The sequence below is a fragment of the Anabrus simplex genome, chromosome 3 (genome assembly GCF_040414725.1).
Source record: "Anabrus simplex isolate iqAnaSimp1 chromosome 3, ASM4041472v1, whole genome shotgun sequence".
NCBI lineage: Eukaryota > Metazoa > Arthropoda > Insecta > Orthoptera > Tettigoniidae > Anabrus > Anabrus simplex.
In genome coordinates, this window is record NC_090267.1 from 198,953,793 (window position 1) to 198,970,181 (window position 16,389).

The 16,389-nt window shown below is 41.5% G+C and overlaps 1 protein-coding gene across 1 annotated transcript in view; it reads left to right on the plus strand.

Annotated features, from left to right (window-relative positions):
• The first annotated feature begins 7,978 nt into the window (after nt 1-7,978).
• LOC137498893 (UDP-glycosyltransferase UGT5-like) overlaps nt 7,979-16,389 on the plus strand; it is a 361,857-nt gene continuing 353,446 nt past the window's right edge. Inside the window, exon 1 of the mRNA XM_068226630.1 lies at nt 7,979-8,095. The gene's annotated coding sequence lies outside the window, so the exon portion shown is untranslated. The remainder of the gene's footprint in view (nt 8,096-16,389) is intronic.

The window sequence follows — 16,389 nt, forward strand, 5'->3', positions numbered from 1 at the left end:
CTGAAAATGGTTTTCCGTATTTTCTCATTTTCACACCAGGCAAATGCTGGGGATGTACCTTAATTAATGCCACGGCCGCTTCCTTCCCACACCTAGCCCTTTCCTTTCCCATTGTCGCCATAAGACGTATCTATGTCGGTGCGATGTAAAGCAACTAGCAAAAAGAAACAATGGACATACTTCTTGCAGTCATCAAGCTTTAATATTCGAGTCTGTAACCTTTAGAGCCACCTGTTATTGTTGTTATAGGTGTTGGGAACATGAACATATGGAATGGCCATTCCATTGCGATCACAGTCTTAGCATTGTTACAACCTTTTATACAGACCGTCTAAATATGTCAGGAACGCTGCCTGATCCACATTGTATTTGAACTCATATTATTACTCCAATGTGTCCGGCTCCATGGCTAAATGGTTAGCGTGCTGGCCTTTGGTCACAGGGGTCCCGGGTTCGATTCCCGGCAGGGTCGGGAATTTTAACCATCATTGGTTAATTTCGCTGGCACGGGGCTGGGTGTATGTGTCGTCTTCATCATCATTTCATCCTCATCAAGACGCGCAGGTCGCCTACGGGAGTCAAATCAAAAGACCTGCACCTGGCGAGCCGAATATGTCCTCGGACACTCCCGACACTAAAAGCCATACGCCATTTCATTTCATTTACTCCAATGTAATAGTGGAATGCCTTGTCTGAGGTGAGATCACAATATCAATAAAGTCCTCTTTATCTCTTACTTGTGGCTAAAACAGAATCCGCACACAGATGACAAGGCGCTAAGGGTTCCGATGACGTCACCGGCGGCTAAGTGTGGTGAAGAGTCCTGCCCTTGATCCCTACCTCTTACTTTAACTACCTTGACTGAAATATCCGGAACACTCGAGACAATCATGTGATTGTTTTAAATTATTCTTCTTTCTTCGTTAGGCCCGTTTACAGAGCGCGTTGGAACTTGTTAGCTTGATGATGTTTTCCTTTCTTCTTCTCCTCCCAAAATCTCTACATGAACTCACTATGCTGTTTCTTGCGTTCTTCCGTCCATTGCTTCCCTGTGGTTCTTTTAGCCTTTTCTGTGAACGTGTGCTTTGCAATCAGATTCCCAAAAGCCTTGCGATTCTTGATGATATCTTCTGTGATATTCATTTCTTTTAAGTCCTGTTTTATTTCCTCTAACCAGCTTATTTTGACCTTCTTTGATTTAATTATACCAAGCAGTTTTTTTCTTTTTGCATATCTAGTGTCGTCCATTCTACAGATGTGGCCATAGAATTTCAATCGTCTCCTGCGTACGGTATCGGTGAACTTGTCAATTGCTTTGTACAAATCTACAGTTTTCCTTTTGATCCATATACCATTTACATGAACCGGGCCATATATTTTCCTAAGAATTTTTCGTTCTTGTTTTTCAATTTCATCAATTTTAGAGTGGCCTCCTAGGGATGTGGTTTCTGAGGCATACAAAGCTTCCGGAAGAACAACAGTCTTGTAATGCCGCAGTTATTATTATTATTATTATTATTATTATTATTATTATTATTATTATTATTATTATTATTACTAAATCTGCTTAGTCTTTCACCGAGGAACTTCGCAGAAAGCAAATTTCTTTCATGAGAACGTTCGAATCGTCAACAACTGATGAGCGAGTTCGGTAGACAATAATTCATCTGGTATTCTTCCGAAAGACGTACCGCAGCTGAAAATACGTCATCACTTTTTTCTGCAAGAGTAGCGGGTTGTAAACACCCAAATTTGTGGAGAACTGATGGTAAACTTGTAAATCTGATTTTCAGGTGGCTAAGAAAAATACCCAAGTCTTCGTAAAATAACTTTTTTTCAATATGTTTTACGTCGCACCAACATAGATAGGTCTTATGGCGACTTAGACGTACCTTAATTTTATTATGCCTTCTACAATACCTCAACATAAAATCATTTTGAAAATCGGAATATTTCTTATGTTTAAAGGAAATGTGAATTTCAGTTCTAGCCTAGTAAATTGTGTTCACATGATGGTAGGATCATAATGAATAGGGGAAAAGGTAATAAATACTGTATCACTGTCAAGAATAATAGTAAGGATTGAGAAGGTCTAAAGAGCTTAAATGATTTTTATTATTTGCAATCGATGAAATTAAATTATGGATTTCGTTCTGGGAACTTAATTTTTGAAATAATAATGTTATTGGCTTTACATCCCCACTAACTACCTTTACCGTTTTCGGAGACACCGAGGTGCCGGAATGTAGTCTCGCAGGAGTTCATTTACGTGCCAGTCAATCTACCGACACGAAGCTGACGTATTTGAGCACCTTAAAATTCCACATAACTAAGCCAGGATCAAACCTGCCAAGTTGGAGTCAGAAGGCCAGCGCCTCAACCGTCTGAGCGACTCAGCCCGGCTCTGTCAAGATAACACTAATATCTACTGATTCTGATCATCCTCAATGACGCGTTCACCGTTTCCGCTGACACATGGGAGGCTAGGGGTACCAGATCCATAATAGATTATATCTTAACAGACTTTGAATTCAGGAAATCTGTTAGGAATGTACGAGTGTTCCTGGGATTTTTCGATGATACAGACCACTATCTGATCTGTAGTGAACTAAGTATCTCTAGGCCTAGGGTAGAGAAAGTGAAATCTGTCTGCAAACGAATAAGGGTAGAAAATCTCCAGGACGAGGAAATTAGACAGACGTACATGGATATGATTAGTGAGAAGTTTCGAACAGTAGACAGTAAGCACGTTCAGGATATAGAAAGTGAATGGTGACATACAGGGATGCTGTAGTAGAAAAAGCAAGGGAATGCCTAGGAACAACTGTGTGTAAAGATGGGAAAAGGCGAACATTTTGGTGGAATGATGAAGTGAGAGCAGCCTGTAAACGTAAAAAGAAGGCTTATCAGAAATGGCTCCAAACAAGGGCCGAGGCAGACAGGGATTGGTACGTAGATGAAAGAAACAGAGCAAAACAAATAGTTGTTGAATCCAAAAAGAAGTCATGGGAAGATTTTGGTAATAACCTGGAAAGGCTAGGTCAAGCAGCAGGGAAGCCTTTCTGGACAGTAATAAAGAATTTTAGGAAGGGAGGGAAAAGGGAAATGAACAGTGTTTTGAGTAATTCAGCTGAACACATAACAGATCCCAGGGAATCACTGGACAGGTGGAGGGAATATTTTGAACATCTTCTCAATGTAAAAGGAAATCATCATGGTGGTGTTGCAAACAGCCAAGCTCATGGAGAGGAGGAAAATGATTTTGGTGAAATTATGCCTGAGGAAGTGGAAAGAATAGTAAATAAACTCCATTGTCATAAGGCAGCAGGAATAGATGAAATTAGGCCTGAAATGGTGAAGTATAGTGGGAAGGCAGGGATGAAATGGCTTCATAGAGTAGTAAAATTAGCGTGGAGTGTTGGTAAGGTACCTTCAGATTGCACAAAAGCAGTAATTGCACCTATCTATAAGCAAGGGAACAGGAAGGATTGCAACAACTATCGAGGTATCTCATTGGTTAGTATACCAGGCAAAGTATTCACTGGCATCTTGGAAGGGAGGGTGCGATCAGTCGTTGAGAGGAAGTTGGATGAAAACCAGTGTGGTTTCAGACCACAGAGAGGCTGTCAGGATCAGATTTTTAGTATGCGCCAGGTAATTGAAAACTGCTACGAGAGGAATAGGCAGTTGTGTTTATGTTTCGTAGATCTAGAGAAAGCATATGACAGGTTACCGAGGGAAAAGATGTTCGCCATACTGGGGGACTATGGAATTAAAGGTAGATTATTAAAATCAATCAAAGGCATTTATGTTGACAATATTGGGCTTCAGTGAGAATTGTTGGTAGAATGAGTTCTTGGTTCAGGGTACTTACAGGAGTTAGACAAGGCTGTAATCTTTCACCTTTGCTGTTCGTAGTCTACATGGATCATCTGCTGAAAGGTATAAAATGGCAGGGAGGGATTCAGTTAGGTGGAAATGTAGTAAGCAGTTTGGCCTATGCTGACGACTTGGTCTTAATGGCAGACTGTGCCGAAAGTCTTCAGTCTAATATCTTGGAACTTGAAAATAGGTACAATGAGTATGGTATGAAAATTAGCCTCTCGAAGACTAAATTGATGTCAGTAGGTAAGAAATTCAACAGAATTGAATGTCATATTGGTGATACAAAGCTAGAACAGGTCGATAATTTCAAGTATTTAGGTTGTGTGTTCTCCCAGGATGGTAATATATTAAGTGAGATTGAATCAAGGTGTAGTAAAGCTAATGCAGTGAGCTCGCAGTTGCGATCAACAGTATTCTGTAGAAGGAAGTCAGCTCCCAGACGAAGCTATCTTTACATCGGTCTGTTTTCAGACCAACTTTGCTTTACGGGAGTGAAAGCTGGGTGGACTCAGGATATCTTATTCATAAGTTAGAAGTAACAGACATGAAAGTAGCAAGAATGATTGTTGGTATAAACAGGTGGGAACAATGGCAGGAGGGTACTCGGAATGAGGAGATAAAGGCTAATTTAGGAATGAACTCGATGGATGAAGCTGTACGCATAAAGCGGCTTCGGCGGTGGGGTCATGTGAGGCGAATGGAGGAGGATAGGTTACCTAGGAGAATAATGGACTCTGTTATGGAGGGTAAGAGAAGTAGAGGGAGACCAAGACGACGATGGTTAGACTCGGTTTCTAACGATTTAAAGATAAGAGGTATAGAACTAAATGAGGCCACAACACTAGTTGCAAATCGAGGATTGTGGCGACGTTTAGTAAATTCTCAGTGGCTTGCAGACTGAACGCTGAAAGGCATAACAGTCTATAATGATAATGTATGTATGTATGAGCAAGTGTAAGTAACATTAAATCGCATGAAGACTCCATCACACGTGTCGGTTGAGACGACGCGAACATCAAAAGGAACGCTACTCATCTGCCGACGCCTTCAATGAAAATGAAAATGATATTCAGGACAAAAAATAACCGCAAATATCATAGACAGTTTCTGAAACACACTCTCCCTTGCCTCCACTGTGTGTGCCCAGAGTTTGATGTAGCCTATGTATGTAGCCTTCTATTAAAGAAGTGACTACAATACTTTCAGCTATACCGCAGACATCAACAAGTTGTGTGGCCCAGGTAATATATTTGAGTTTTGCTCAAAGAATGAGCCCCTCAGACATTCGTCCAAAAAAGTGCCAATAAAATCATTTCATTTTGTCCGGTAATTTTCCACATAATTTGAAGAAGTGTTATGTAATGCCTGTTAACCAAACGAAAGTGATAGAATAGGATTTGATAATACATGACAGTTGGAATGTTATCACTGTTATCTCATGTGAGACAGACAATTTATTACGTATACGGATCTGTGAGCCAATATGTTCATGTACCTCAGTATGGGATTTTGCGAAAACTTATAATAGTGTCCACCTTTTGGTATTCATGAACTTAATTTCTGATGCAGGATACTCTGAATGAAAGTCAGCAGCTAGATACCCCACATGTACAGATTTCTCCAAAGCTTTGAATTCCATACATGAAGCTTCGTTTACTACATTTCCAGAGTATGGACACATTTTAAAAAGGTTTATATTCATCTCATGAATAAGGATATGTGCTTTAAAATAAAACGAACTATCATCCAGTCCTTTTAATTCTTAATAAAATGTCCCACACGGATTTCTTTACAGTGTTCACAGATACATTTGCTCCTTCTACCTTTAATTTAAAACTCTTCCGAGTGGTAGGAAATGGGTAGGATAAAATAATAATAATAATAATAATAATAATAATAATAATAATAATAATAATAATAATAATAATAATAATAATAATAATCTTATGGCCTCACTTACAGTGTTGGCGATATTTTCATTTGACACTATATAAGCTGCCTGTGGGGCAATTTCGATGTTGCGTTTTACTCTACCAGATGGCAGAGAAACCGGACTGCTGTGGTATCTAGGAATGAGGTTCCTAATTGATTGTGTCAGGTAAATACCAAATGTGTCACCAGAGAGCTTTTACGAACGTACATATCAACATGCAGTCCGAATGGACATTTTTTAGCACATCAAATATTGGACTACCTCTGCCCTATTTGATACCCACGACATTGGGATCGGGAGGTGGTTATGGTGTTGTTGGTGGTGGTGGTGATTATTGTTTTAAGAGAAAGTAGACCTAGGCAACCTCCCTATTAACACTAATCAGAGGGAAAAAAGGAAGTAGTCCGACAATGACAATGGTATCTGGAAGCAGTTAAAATTAGTCTCGCCGGGTGGAGAGAAAAATTGCCTAAGTATAGTACTTCTATGTATTCCAGTTATTATTATTATTATTATTATTATTATTATTATTATTATTATTATCAGTTAAGAGGTGGTCAGTCGTTGTCCTTCTTTTCCCGAGATAGCGGGTTCGATTCCAGTTGATAAATAATATCGTGAGCCACGTCTAAAATATATATTACTACTAGGGCATAATCAAACAAAATATTTTCGTAGTGATTTTATTCACTTCTAACAACAACTTCTACGATAAACTGCATAATTACACGATAACCTGAACTAATTTTGGAATGAGGGATAAACGCTTTCCCGCAAATAAAGAATGTGTACTACTGTAGAATATTATTTGAGACACGAAATATCATCAAATTCGCCAGATTTTTTAGCGCGTCAGTAAACCCAGTGGCGTTTAAGAAGCTTGCCTGCCTCTTACCCGTAGGTTCTGGGTTTAACACGTGGCTAGTCGAAGGATTTTAATTCCGGACTGAGGGCTGGAACGGGGTTTACGCAGCCTTGCAAGACCAACTGACGACCTGTTTAATATGAGAAACATTGGATCCGGTCAAGAAAGCCAGAAAGTTCAGCTATGGATGTCATGACGCTTGTCATGTGGCAAACTGGCATCTGCAGACCATCTCGCTGGACATCAGTCGTCTTGGGCGACCAAGGTCCTAATAGGCTTTTACACTGTCTTGTGCGTCACACTATTTGCAACTTAAAAATCAATAAACTTTTCCATGGCCTTAAAAACAACTTCTCAAAATTAGTCGGTAAGCTGCTTCCGGATTGAAAAATAACGTTAAAAGTCTCCTAACGGCAAGAAATTATAGAATTTTACTTATAGATGAATTTCAAGTCAACTTGTTGTACAAATCCCAATGAAATAGCCGGATTAATTGGTTATAGCCTATAAGATGTCAAAATAAAAAAAATACGAATATTGTATCTCTCTGTGAATCACGTAGCCTACTTGGTGGTGGCTGTGAATGTGGTGATAATTATTTTAAGAGGAAGTCCAACTGCACAAACACCCTTTCGTCATATCAGTCACAGGATGAATGTATGAGGTCCGATTGTTCCAAGAATGAGAATATTGGCAATAGAATGCGAAAGGCCATGAAGAGCGGGAAATTGAAAGACTCCAAAACTAATAGGGTTGGAATCTGAAGAAAGCAAGGGTTCAGCAGGGAATTTCCGCTAGGAAAGAGCAAAAGTGGGGAGACTAGAAGCAAAGCCACATCCAGGTAGGGCCCTGTGGTCGTCAACCCACGATCCCAAGCGGGGAGCCTATGAGGAGCCCCCTTCAGGCCTCTCTTTCTACAGGATTTATTCTACCACACTCCAACCTAAAGGGCTCTTAAAATTGCTAGACTCAAAATGTTACCATGTGTGCTTGCTTACGAAACAGGGCTGCTGACTGCACTGGTATCGTTACTCGTAAGACACAGAATATCTTTGTTATCTTCTGGAAGGTCGTAAATTATCTTATCTACTGTGACCAATAAAGAATCATCTTCTTCAAGAGGTCCAGACATGGTTTACTTTCCCACCAATATAAAAGACCTTGCTTGACGCATACGTCTTGCACGTGGTCGTTAATTATATAAGTTGATATTTAACATCAGTGTGAATTAGACACCATCGCCCTACAGAGCAACATCCGTGTGGCGTTCGCCTTCGACTGACATAGTATCGTATCCTTGTCGGACTAGCAAGAACATACGTAAATCCTTGGCTTACTTGGACTATGTGAATTTACACCAGCAAACTTCACTTCCTCAGAAACCTAAAGATTAAAGTAATACGCTTACTAAGGTATGAAAAATATTTTATTAGTAACAATAATATTGATTATGATAATGAAGATTATTATGGTGGTGATTACGCTATTTGTTTTACTCTTTCTATCGCTTTTCCCCATACCATGGTGGGGCCACGGGTGCGAATTCGATCACGCGTGTGGACATGGCCCATTTATAAAGATATCGTTCCAGGGGGAGGGATGTTCTGGTTATTGTGTATTTCTTTGTTGGTTGGTAGTACAATGTGTTGTTTGTGAATGAAGAGATAAACTCCAGCCCCCAGTTGCCAAGACAGAGGAATTAACTAGAAGTGGCTAACACCCAGCCGGAAATAGAACCTGACACCCTCTGAACCGAATGCCGTTAACACTCGAGGATTTTGAAAGTAATAATAATAATATATATTTTAACATCCCTCCAATTGCTATACCGCACTAAATGTTAAGAGAGCCTGCCAATAACCGATTCCAAATCAGATTACATTTATTGGATCCGTCTAATTGGAGATCATACTCCTACCACCTGATGCTTTACCTGCTAGCGCTTTTCTGATAAAAGGTTCATCTCAGCGATGAATATATATATATACTAAACAATGTATTCACAGGACTCTTAAAATGTCGGGCTTGCTGTAAATTTTACGCAATCCTCTATTCTTTATTACCCTCGAAATACCGCCTACATTGATAGGGCCAAAAGAATTTCCACAACTCTGTTTTCAAAACTGGAAAGCCTTATCGTAAATTTCATACCCAGTGTCCATGTTTGTAGTATTTTACTTTTGTGTTATTTGATAGGAATTATTATTATTATTAGTAGTAGTAGTAGTAGTAGTAGTAGTAGTAGTAGTAGTGTTACGAGCCTCCGTGGCTCAGGTGGCAGTGCGCCGGCCTCTCACCACTGGGTTCCGTTGTTCAAATCCCGGTCACACCACTGTGATTAAACCATTAATTAAAAATGAGACTGAATTAAAATATTCATGAAATAAAATACCCAATCGTCGGACTATGTAGTCTCTCCTTGTACTTACTTGATTAGTCACACATACAATTGTTGATGGCGCCAGCTACAAATAAATGTGACGAAAAAAGGATGAGAATCTTGAATATCTCTAGGGTGTCAGGTAATAAGCTTACTTTGACAGCATACCATTTATAGGTTCTGGGAAAAGGACTTTGTCGTTTGGTTTCCCAATAAAAATTTGAGGTTATCTGATCTATCATTGAAATAGAACAATTAACTGTATTTGATACTAAACAAATTATATTCCTTAAATTTATAATTTAAATGAAGACGTTTGCTGCCATCATTCAGATGATAACATAAAATTCTGACATTACAACTGAAAGAAACTCTAGCCATTAAATTTGAAATCTTCTTGACCGGACATTTAAAAGTTGTACAAAAATGTATCCCTCACTGTTACACTCGACTGTACCTTGAACACTTTGAGTGTTATTACGACGTATTCCTTTGAATTGGTATCAGCTGTAGGTATCTCAAACCTAATTCGGTGAAGTATCCTTTTAGTTTCACAAACCAGATATAGCACGGATTGAAATTATATTCACACTTCACAATCAGTTCACTGATAACTGTTAGTCTGCATAACGACGACTCAGTATTAGACTGTCGCCGAACTAACTCAAGAACTCGACCGAACAGATACACGAAACACACTCCGAACATATAATTCATTTGGTCACTGACAATTACGTATCCATATCACTGCTCTATCTTCAGTTGACTGACTGACCAACTGTGGCCTCACTCTCCATACGACTATCTCACTGTTCACCATCCGTCTCCTTCCAATTGACCAATTGACTTCAATTGACTAGCCGCTATAGGATACACCTCTATATATAGACACTAGTTGTCACACCCAGGTCACCTCTCAAAGAGTATATGGTGTCACTCCCACCCAGCTCTCAAGTGTTACAGACTGTGATGAAATAATCTCAGACAAATTAAGAACTCCCTAAATATTATCTCGCCGTTCTAAATGCACACAATGACAGAGCGATGACTCGACAATTATTGTAACAGTATTGCACCATTTGTTGAAATGCTTTAAAGGTTTAACAAAATATATCCGTATCTGATATTAGGCAGCAACTTTCACTCTACATAAGTTTAATGCTAACACACACACACACACACACACATATATATATATATATATATACATAATACATGAAATACAATAAAGCAAGCGATAATTAATAAATACATACTGAAATAAGTTTACAGAATTAAATAAAACAATAATAATAGTTACATTAACAGTAATAATAATAATACAAATATAATAATAATAATAATAATAATAATAATAATAATAATAATAATAATAATAATACAGATACAATAATAATAATAACACAGATAAATATTTGTAACAGGATTTGAACCGCTACAAATCGCCTCTCTCATAAATAAATGGAAGAACAAAGAATCGATTGATTTATGAACAACTTAATAAATAACACTGAAATTGACACATACAAACACTTTTAAATTATACAACATTTTTTTACATATCAATACATTTTATAAAATGTCACTTATATAAGAACTTTTCTCGCACATTGTCATCATAGATGACTGTTAAGTGTCCTGTTTTCTCCTTCGCATATAACTCACAACAATATAGCACTTATTTTTCCACGTACTGGAGTTCAGTGCACCAATACACTTGGCATTAAATTTGAAATCCTCTTGACCGGACATTTAAAAGTTGTACAAGAAGTTTATCCCGCACTGTTACACTTGACTGTGCCTTGAACACTGAGTGTTATTACGACGTATTCCTTTGAATTGGTATCAGCTGTAGGTATCTCAAACCTAATTTGGTGAAGTATCCTTTTAGTTTCACAAACCAGATATAGCATGGATTGAAATTATATTCACACTTCACAATCAGTTCACTGATAACTGTTAGTCTGCATAACGACTACTCAATATTAGACTGTCGCCGAATTAACACAAGAACTGGACCGAACAGATACACGAAACACACTCCGAACATACAATCCATTTGGTCACTGATGATTACGTATCCATATCACTGCTCTATCTTCAACTGACTGACTGGCCAACTGTGGCCTCACTCTCCATACGATTGACTATCTCACTGTTCACCGTCCGTCTCCTTCCAATTGACTAATTGTCTCCAGTGGACTAGCCGCTATAGGATACACTACTATATATAGACACTAGTTGTCACACCCAGGTCATCTCTCAAAGAGTACATAATGTCACTCCCACCTAGCTCTCAGGTGTTACAGACTGTGATGAAATAGCCTCAGGCAAAGTAGGAACTCCCTGAATATTATCTCATCGTTCTAAATGCATACAATGCCAGAACAATGACTCGACAGTTACTGTAACAGTATTGCAGCATATGTTGCAATGTTTGAACAGTTTAACAAAATATATCCATATCTGATATTAGGCAGCAACTCTCACTCTACATATAATTTAATGCTAACTTATATATATATATATATATATATTACAGAATTGAATCAAACAATAATAATAATAATAATAATAGTTACCATAATAGTTATAATAACAATACAAATAAATTAATAATAATACACATAAATATTTGTAACGGGTTTTGAACAGTTACACCATGTGAGATTTGTGCTGGAAAAAGCGGAGGTGGGACAGGTTTTTCTAAGGGTACTCAGGTCTTCCCTGTCATATTTCATTCCAGCAATACTCTCCTATATCGTCTCATTTAGTCTGCCATTCATTAATCATTGCCCCAGAGGAGTGCGACAGGCTTTGGCAGTCGGCACAATTCCTATCCTCGCCCCTAGATGGGGGCTCCATTCATTCCATTCCTGACCCGGTCGAATGACTGGAAACTGGCTGTGGATTTTCATTATTATTATTATTATTATTATTATTTTTATTATTATTATTATTATTATTATTATTATTATTAGGGAGAATCTTAGCCGATAAATATACTGAACACGCTGACTAGATGGCTCCCGGCATAAGCCAAAGGCCTTTTAGAAGGGTTGATGTGTGGGTAATGGTCTAGGCAAATGAAACACTAACCGGTCAAAAACATAAAATGCAGAAGGCATTACATTACAGGTACTTACCGATCTCCCAAGGACACGGGAGGATAGAGCAGTGTGGAAAACTCCATCAAAATTAGCCATCCAGCCAATACATTAACGTTCACGATATCACTTTAGAAGGCCGGCAGCGATATACATGGGTGTTTACCTAAGTCGTGGTGAGGTGGTTACTTAGGTGTGCACGGAGAGCTGACCAGGGTGGGAGAGACCGAAAGGTTGAATCTGGATGGCTGAGAGGTCTTTACTTGGAAGGTTAGTCTGTAGATTAATTGGAAGAGTTGGGTGCGATAAGTAACCGTGACAGGCTTGGTTACACAAATAAATGACGATGATGATGATAATAATAATAATAATAATAATAATAATAATAATAATAATAATAATAATAATAATAATAATTTTAAACACAATAAAAGGACATTTAAGGTTCAACAAAACATCGCTTAAAGCTAATGCTGGAAGTTGCGGTGGCTATGGGCTCATACAGGTGCTACGAAGTTTCTTTTAACTGCTATGAGGCTCTCAAGGGTGCTTCTTTCAGGCACTACGGGGCCTTATGAGAGCTAGAGAGCTTTGTTTGGGCTCTTCGGGTTCAATTGAAACACTTAACTTCCCGACTCGACCGAGTACTGAACCTTGGTAAAAGTGGGAGTGAAGGCGCAGGTGGAGGATGTAGCTGAGATGGAGGTAGAGGCAGGGATGGAGGCGAAGTTGGAGGTGGAGGTGGTAGCTGAGGTGGAAGTACAGGCGGAGGTAGAGTTAAGAGTTGGATGTAGTGGGGGAGACAGGCTGCATTTGATTCTTAACGCTCAGAATCAACTCCTCGGTGATGATTTGTCCTGCTGCGCTTAACTCCGAGTTGACCTTTACGTGTTTTGTTTTTGCTGACTGGAATACTCAATTTCTGATTATAACTTTCGAGCTTATAGTTTTGAACTCTACAGAATTTAGCAGCCTACCGTAATGATTACATCACTCAGAGAGTAAAATCTTGTGTTTAGAACACACTCGAAATTTTAATCTACTGGGACAGCTAAGACAAGATGGTGTGGGGTGCAAAGCTCTACAAGATAAGTTTTCGACATGTTGGTAAGGTAATCGTAACTGTAACATTTTGAAGGTACATATGTGTAAGCCAAGCAGGTCGTTAAAAAGGTATAAACTGCTATTAACACCACTGCGAGCGTTGTAGCGCCGACTTAAATAAGTGTAGTAAGTCCTCTGCTACCCTCTGTGAGGACTCCAACATCAACCGATCAAAGCTTACAAGTTCAACTACACTGACTGACAGAGCAAATGCAGCACCACGAAGGAGTGGTCAGAACTTTATGCCAATTGCAGGGTAGACTGACGTCACTGAGGTATGCTCATGATGTGAAATGCGCCGCTGTGCTGCGCACGTAGCGAACGATAAATGGGACACGGCGTTGGCGAATGGCCCACTTCGTACCGTGATTTCTCAGCCGACAGTCATTGTAGAACGTGTTGTCGTGTGCCACAGGACACGTGTATAGCTAAGAATGCCAGGCCGCCGTCAACGGAGGCATTTCCAGCAGACAGACGACTTTAAGAGGGGTATGGTGATCGGGCTGAGAAGGGCAGGTTGGTCGCTTCGTCAAATCGCAGCCGATACCCATAGGGATGTGTCCACGTTGCAGCGCCTGTGGCGAAGATGGTTGGCGCAGGGACATGTGGCACGTGCGAGGGGTCCAGGCGCAGCCCGAGTGACGTCAGCACGCGAGGATCGGCGCATCCGCCGCCAAGCGGTGGCAGCCCCGCACGCCACGTCAACCGCCATTCTTCAGCATGTGCAAGACACCCTGGCTGTTCCAATATCGACCAGAACAATTTCCCGTCGATTGGTTGAAGGAGGCCTGCACTTCCGGCGTCCGCTCAGAAGACTACCATTGACTCCACAACATAGACGTGCACGCCTGGCATGGTGCCGGGCTAGAGCGACTTGGATGAGGGAATGGCGGAACGTCGTGTTCTCCGATGAGTCATGCTTCTGTTCTGTCAGTGATAGTCACCGCAGACGAGTGTGGCGTCGGCGTGGAGAAAGGTCAAATCCGGCAGTAACTGTGGAGCGCCCTACCGCTAGACAACGCGGCATCATGGTTTGGAGCGCTATTGCGTATGATTCCACGTCACCTCTAGTGCGTATTCAAGGCACGTTAAATGCCCACCGCTACGTGCAGCATGTGCTGCGGCCGGTGGCACTCCCGTACCTTCAGGGGCTGCCCAATGCTCTGTTTCAGCAGGATAATGCCCGCCCACCCACACACTGCTCGCATCTCCCAACAGGCTCTACGAGGTGTACAGATGCTTCCGTGGCCAGCGTACTCTCCAGATCTCTCACCAATCGAACACGTGTGGGATCTCATTGGACGCCGTTTGCAAACTCTGCCCCAGCCTCGTACGGACGACCAACTGTGGCAAATGGTTGGCAGAGAATGGAGAACCATCCCTCAGGACACCATCCGCACTCTTATTGACTCTGTACCTCGACGTGTTTCTGCGTGCATCGCCGCTCGAGGTGGTCCTACATCCTACTGAGTCGATGCCGTGCGCATTGTGTAACCTGCATATCGGTTTGAAATAAACATCAATTATTCGTCCGTGCCGTCTCTGTTTTTTCCCCAACTTTCATCCCTTTCGAACCACTCCTTCTTGGTGTTGCATTTGCTCTGTCATTCAGTGTAAATTAACTACAATACTATAAACTCTCATCATTGACATACTAACGAGTTTTTCAAGTTCGGATTACGAGTATGCCTCTGAGGTCTACTCTCTATTCGTAAAGAGCACCACGCAGTGTAGTTAAGTTTAGAAGAGCATGCATTAGCATGTGTGATGATAATATGATACTCGACTCATCGAAGCACAATCGAATCTTAATTTCTAAAAAATCTAGGTAGATGAAGGTGTAAAACGTAGATAAACATGTAGGGTCAGCTGTGAAAATGTACCTGGCTACACGTTACAATTCATTAAGGGAGGTGAATGACAGTGATCGAAGTTTTACCAAATGAGAGGTGTGAGAAATGAACTTCAACAGAACGGAGGTTTTATACACTGACTGACAGAGCAAATGCAACACCAAGAAGGAGTGGTCAGAACTTTATGCCAATTGCAGGGTAGACTGACGTCACTGAGGTATGCTCATGATGTGAAATGCGCCGCTGTGCTGCGCACGTAGCGAACGATAAATGGGACACGGCGTTGGCGAATGGCCCACTTCGTACCGTGATTTCTCAGTCGACAGTCATTGTAGAACGTGTTGTCGTGTGCCACAGGACACGTGTATAGCTAAGAATGCCAGGCCGCCGTCAACGGAGGCATTTCCAGCAGACAGACGACTTTACGAGGGGTATGGTGATCGGGCTGAGAAGGGCAGGTTGATCGCTTCGTCAAATCGCAGCCGATACCCATAGGGATGTGTCCACGGTGCAGCGCCTGTGGCGAAGATGGTTGGCGCTGGGACATGTGGCACGTGCGAGGGGTACAGGCGCAGCCCGAGTGACGTCAGCACGCGAGGATCGGCGCATCCGCCGCCAAGCGGTGGCAGCCCCGCACGCCACGTCAACCGCCATTCTTCAGCATGTGCAAGACACCCTGGCTGTTCCAATATCGACCAGAACAATTTCCCGTCGATTGGTTGAAGGAGGCCTGCACTCCCGGCGGCCGCTCAGAAGACTACCATTGACTCCACAGCATAGACGTGCACGCCTGGCATGGTGCCGGGCTGGAGCGACTTGGATGAGGGAATGGCGGAACGTCGTGTTCTCCGATGAGTCACGCTTCTGTTCTGTCAGTGATAGTCACCGCAGACGAGTGTGGCGTCGGCGTGGAGAAAGGTCAAATCCGGCAGTAATTGTGGAGCGCCCTACCGCTAGACAACGCGGCATCATGGTTTGGGGCGCTATTGCGTATGATTCCACGTCACCTCTAGTGCGTATTCAAGGCACGTTAAATGCCCACCGCTACGTGCAGCATGTGCTGCGGCCGGTGGCACTCCCGTACCTTCAGGGGCTGCCCAATGCTCTGTTTCAGCAGGATAATGCCCGCCCACACACTGCTCGCATCTCCCAACAGGCTCTACGAGGTGTACAGATGCTTCCGTGGCCAGCGTACTCTCCGGATCTCTCACCAATCGAACACGTGTGGGATCTCATTTGGACGCCGTTTGCAAACTCTGCCC